This window comes from Rattus rattus, chromosome X (assembly GCF_011064425.1).
Source record: "Rattus rattus isolate New Zealand chromosome X, Rrattus_CSIRO_v1, whole genome shotgun sequence".
Classification (NCBI taxonomy): domain Eukaryota; kingdom Metazoa; phylum Chordata; class Mammalia; order Rodentia; family Muridae; genus Rattus; species Rattus rattus.
The window spans coordinates 69,112,074-69,118,073 of record NC_046172.1 but is presented as its reverse complement, the minus strand read 5'-3'; positions in this window follow the sequence as shown (position 1 = coordinate 69,118,073).

Genomic DNA, 6,000 nt, shown 5'->3' with positions numbered 1-6,000 from the left:
CCTCAGGGGACTACAATTAGGCCTAAGGCAGACATACACCTCTCGTACTGCTTCAGAGATCCATCCCCTAAGGCTTATCAACTGAGAAGGCCAGTAAACCAGGCAACACACAGCCCTCACATTTTCTGAAATTTAAGGCAAGAAACAGAAACCAGGGAACAAAATACCCACTCAACAAAGTCAAAGCCAGAAATCAGCACCTAGACCTATAATCACCCCATACCCAGATACCTAGATGCCAGCATAAAAGTACAATTCATAACATCTAGAACAATATATCTCCCCTAAAACTCAGATATCCTACCACAGTAGGCCCTGAATAGTCTAAGATAGCTGAAGCACAAGAAAAAGACCTAAAGGCAAATTTATAAAAATGATAGAGGTCCCTAAAAAGGAAATGAATAAACCCCTAAAAGAAGGTCCCCTCATCACATAATAATCAAAACACTAAGCATACAAAGAAGAATATTAATATCTGAAAAGAAAAGAGAGTAAGTAACAAATAAAGACAGACCTAGAAGAATTACCATAGTTTCTGAATGGAAACTTTAAAGGCCAGAAGGACCTGGAAAGATGTCCTGCAGACTCTAAGAGAACACAAATGCCAGACAAGAGTACAATATCCAGAAAAACTTTAAATCATCATAGGTGGAGAAAATAAGATATACCTTTAAACAATACCTATCTACAAATTCATCCTTTCAGAAGTTGCTAGATGGAAAACTACAACCAAGGAGGTTAAATACATCCATTAAAACACAGGAAATAAATAATCGAATACCAGCAAAATCAAAAGAAGGGAAGTAGGCATGATCACATGTTTGTTCCTGGGTACGCTCAAATGCACGTGTATAATCGCATGAATAAAAGGTGGGAAAAATAGACCAAGCAAATAAACCTAAGGAGCAAGCCATTCTAATATATAGCAAAATAGACTTCAAAATTAATCAAAAGAAACAAGGAAGGACACTACATACTCATCAGAGGAAAAATCCATCAAAATGATATTTTAGTTCTTAACATCTATACCCCAAACACAAAGACCTATCTATAGGACAATAACTTCAAATGTCTGGTGAAAGTCATTGAAGAAGAAATCAGAAAATGGAATATCTCCCATGTTCATGGATTGGTAGGATTAAAATGGTAAAAGTTGTCATCCTACTAAAAGAAACCTACAGATTCAATCCATTCTCCAACCAAACTTCAGCACAATACAGACTTTAAAAAACTATACTCATCTTGATATGGTAAAACAATAAACCCTGCACAAAACTCAAGTCCAAGTAGACCAAAGACCTCAGGTACATTGAATCTGATAGGAAAGAAAGTAGGCACTAGCGTTGAATGCATTGGTATAGTAGATAACTTTCCAAACAGAACACTTTTAGAACAAGCACAAAGTTCAACAATTAATAAACTGGACCTTTTAAACTGAAAAGCTTTTATAAGGCAAAGGACACCATCCATGAAACAAAATGGTAGCCCAAAGGATGAGAAAAGATTTTCACCAACTCCACATCCAGTGCAATATATATCAAGAACTTAAAACTCTAAATATCAGAACCCCAAATAATCCTATTAAAAGTGGGATACAGATCTAATCAGAGAATTCTCAATAGAGAAATCTCAAGTGACTGAGAAACACTTAAATGCTTAATAGCCTTTAGTCATCAGGGAAATGCAAATAAAAACAACTCTGAGATTCCATTTTATACCAGTCAGAATGACTAAGATCAACAACACAAGTTACAGCTCAGGCTGGTGATGATGTGGAGCAAGTAGGAATCCTCCAATCCTGGTAGGAACACAAACTTGTACAACTATTGTGGAAATCAACATGGTGGTTCCTCAGAAAACTGAGAATTGATCTACTCGAAGATCCAGATGTAACACTCTTGGACATATTCGCAAAGGATCCTCCAACCCACCACAAGGATACTTATTCAACCACATTCATTGCAGCTTTATCCATAATAGCCAGAAACTGTCAACATCCTAGCTGTTCCTCAACAGAAGAATGGATAAAGAATATGTAGTACATTTACACATATAGAGTATTATTCAGCTATTAAGAATGATATCATGAGACTTGAAGGCCAATGGGTAGAAGTAGGAAAAAAAAGTATCCTGGATGAGGTAACCCAAACCCAGAAAGATAAATATATATTTATCAACTTATAAGTGGATGTTTGCTGTTAAGTAAATAATAACCAAGCTACAATCTGTAAACCCGGAAAGGTTAAGGCAAAAAGAGTGGTCTAACAGGGAAACAGATCTCCCTGGGAGGGAAAATAGAATAGACATTGCATAAAGACGAGTCAGTTACAAAGGTAGGATCAGTTACAGAGGGAAATGGTATAGAAGGAAAGGGTGAAATGACTGAAAGCTGAAATTAGTTGGCACATTGGGTATGATGTACATACCTAGTGCATTGGAAACTTCCTAGAATGTATGAAGGTCATCCTAATGAGGACTCCTCGTAGTGCGGGATATAGCATTCCCAACTGGACATCTCCTGTCACCATGTAATGCTTCCACTGGACTAAATTACATTCATTTATATTGTTACCCAAGGGGTCACATTGAAATCCTCATACAATCCAGACTGATGCCAAGACATCAGATTATTCCCTAGAAAGCGACATCAAGGCCCCATTGCTGAGGACAACATCTACACAACTGACAAACATGGAGAAATCAAAGTGGTACATAAAGAGCCTTCCTCTTTATGTTCTAGTCTCTTTGGTAAGGGAAGGTCCTCTGCAGGGTACCAAAAGAGAAACATGGTTACCAACCCAGCCATAAAACCTTGACCTAAAATCTGTCCTTCTTGCAACATACGCTAGGGTTATAGTGGCATAAAACTTGAGGGAGCATCTATCAAATGTCTGATAGATTAAGGCCTACTCCACAAGAAGGAACCCATACTGGACATTGATTGAGTAACCAATAATCAGAGAATAGATATCCCAAAGACCTAAGTTCAAATGAAACACTACTGGTATAAACAAAAGTATCAATAAAATGACTCCCGATGATATTCTGCTATACACATTTATCAGTGATAGATCCAGTCATCATCAGACAGACTTTCCTAGGCAGCAGATGGGAACAGATGCAGAGACTGGCAGACAGACATTATGTGGAGAGATTCTAAATGGGAGGTCTTTATCAGATCCTCCCCCTTAGAACTCAGAGAATCAGAAGGCAGTGGAAGCACAAAAATATAAGATATATAAGAACCAGAGGGCATAGAGGAGAGCAGGAGAGCATGAATCAACTAAACATGGCACAGATGAACTCAGAAACTGAAGCAGTAAGCACAGGGCCTCCATGGGTCTGCTCCAGGTCCTCTACATATATATCATAGCTATTAGTTTTTTATTTTTATGGGACTCCTGATTGTGAGAGTGAGTGGTCTCTGACTTTTTTGCCTGCTCTTGGGACTCTTTTTCTTGTTGGTTTGCCATGTCCAATGTTGATATGATAGTTTTTGCTTCATTCTATTATATTTTAATTCATTATATTTGGTCAATATAACTTAAAAGCCTGTGCCTCTCTAATGAGAGATGGAAAGGAAATGGATTCTGAGGGTAGGGAGATGAGGAATAGCTGGGAGGAGAAGCATGAGGGAAAACTATAATGAGGATATATTGTATGAGAAAAGAATCTATTTTCAATAAAACGGAAAAATTGAAAGGTACAAAATTTTCAGTGATATATAAAGCTAAATATTTATCTGAACTTATCTATCCATCAGTACTAATTGTACTTGCAACTGCTTATAAGATCTCAGGGTTGAGGGGATAGATACAAAGGGGCCCCACCTATCAGAGAAGTGGGCAGAGGGGATGAGGAAAGATTGTGGAATGAGGTGGCCGGGAGGGGGACAGTGAGTAGGATATAAAATGAATAAATAAAAAATTAAATTAAATTAAAAATGAATACATTTTTAAAAGATCATTCTTTAAAACACAAGTTTAGGAATCTAGGTTCTCAATGAATAGAAGATAATTTAAAAAAAATAAACTTGTTCTTTGACAATTGCATACATGCATACAAATGCATTCTGATTACTTTCTCAGTAGATCTTGTCATGTCTTTCCTATAATCCTTTCTCCCTACAAGTCCCACCCAAGAATCGCATGTGTTTGTTTTGTGGCCATGGGTTTTACCATGGTCATCTGTGTGAACATGGGTTTGGAATTATCCACAGGATCTTAGTTCTGCCAGTGGGTAGAAAATTGAGGACAATAACTCCATTTCATTCAGAAAAAATCAGTAGTTATATAGTTCAGTCCAGAAGTTTAGAATACTGTAAGTCACTTCCATATACATGCTTGAGGGTTGAAGTAGCCAGTCGTTTTTAAAATTCTTTTCTCACACAATATATCCCAACTGTAGTTCCCCTTCTACCATTCTTTCTGGGCCCTAACTATTTCTCTCATGCAGATCCACTTCTCCTCAGTTTCTCTTCCAATTAGAGCATGGTATACTGTGGTGGTAGCACATCTTTAATTCCAGCACTTGGGAGACAGAGGCAGGCAGGTCTCTGATCTTTGAGACTAGCGTGGTCTACAGAGTGAGTTCCAAGACAGCCAAGGCTACACAGAAAAGTCCTGTCAATCAATCAATCAATCAATTAATCAACCAATCAATCAATCAGTAACAAAAAAAACACACAAACAAAAAAGGAAGCAAAACCAAAACCACCAACAACAAAAGTAGCCATTTTGCTTTGGAGCAGAAGAGACTCAGTATAGACACAGCCCTACCCATTCTTATGGAGGCCTAGAGTCCATAATTGCAACTATTGCATCTTGACCAGAAGAAAACCTTTCACAGTCCTTGCCCTTAACCTGTGGCTCTCACATTGTTTCTGTCCATTCTTCCAAAATGTTCCTGAGCCTTAGAGGGATGAAAAAGATAGTTTTTGACATTGATTAATTTATTCTTAAACTTATCTATATGACAGTAAAATAAATTGTAGATTTAAGAAACAAAATGTTGATTCAAATAGATGTATTTGGTGCTTATTAAACAACAGTGATTTACTGTGCAATGGTGTTTCTTTTGAATATATGATAGACAAACCCATCATAATTTATGCCATATAATTTTGCTACTGTAATTTCAGCTACTCTGACTTCCTTACCTAAAAGATATTTGTCCCAAGATAGAAGCACTTAGTGGTTATCATAGATAGAAGTTGATACCAGGGACTGGGACACTGCTGTGATAAGCCTGACCATATTTTTGTTTGGAGAAACATGGAATACTTTGGGACTTGGGAATAGAAAAGCAATTGCACACCTTAAGCAGGGCTTAATATGCCGTACTAGTAGGAGCAGGGAAGATAGTGGTGTGGAATGTTATTTAAACTGTGGGCCTGCTGACAAAAGGTTTCAGAGGGGAATAATAATAGTATGTGGCCTAGAGATCTTTCTTGTGATATTGTGGCAAAGAATGAGGCTGCTTTCTGCCCTTGTCCAAAGAACTCTGCCTGAGGCTAAATTGAAGAGTTCTAGATTAACAGCTTGGCAGAAGACATTTCAAAAGAACTTAGTATTGACTGTGTGGTTTGGTTATTAGTGGTCAGTATTATACAGATCTATAATGAGAAGGATGAAGTTGGGCAAGGAAAAATACAAAATGTACAATTTGAGGAGGAAAAGGGAATAGAGAAGTTTAATTGAGAAAAACTCTGTGCTCAAGAAGATGGGAAAAAAGTAAAGACAAGCCTAATTCTAGATAGAATAAAGAGAGTAGTGACCCGAGGGCCAGACCCCAACCAGCCAAGGTTCAAAATTGTGAAAATGAGTTAAAGAACAGCTAAGTGCCTGGTATGGTGGCACATACCTTTAATCCCTATACTGGGCAGGCAGAGGTAGATAGATTTCAGAGTTCAAGACCAGCTTTTTCTATGGAGCAAGTTCCAGTACAGCTAAACTTAGGCAGTGAAGAATATCATCAAAAAAAAAAATAAAGCTAGTGGAG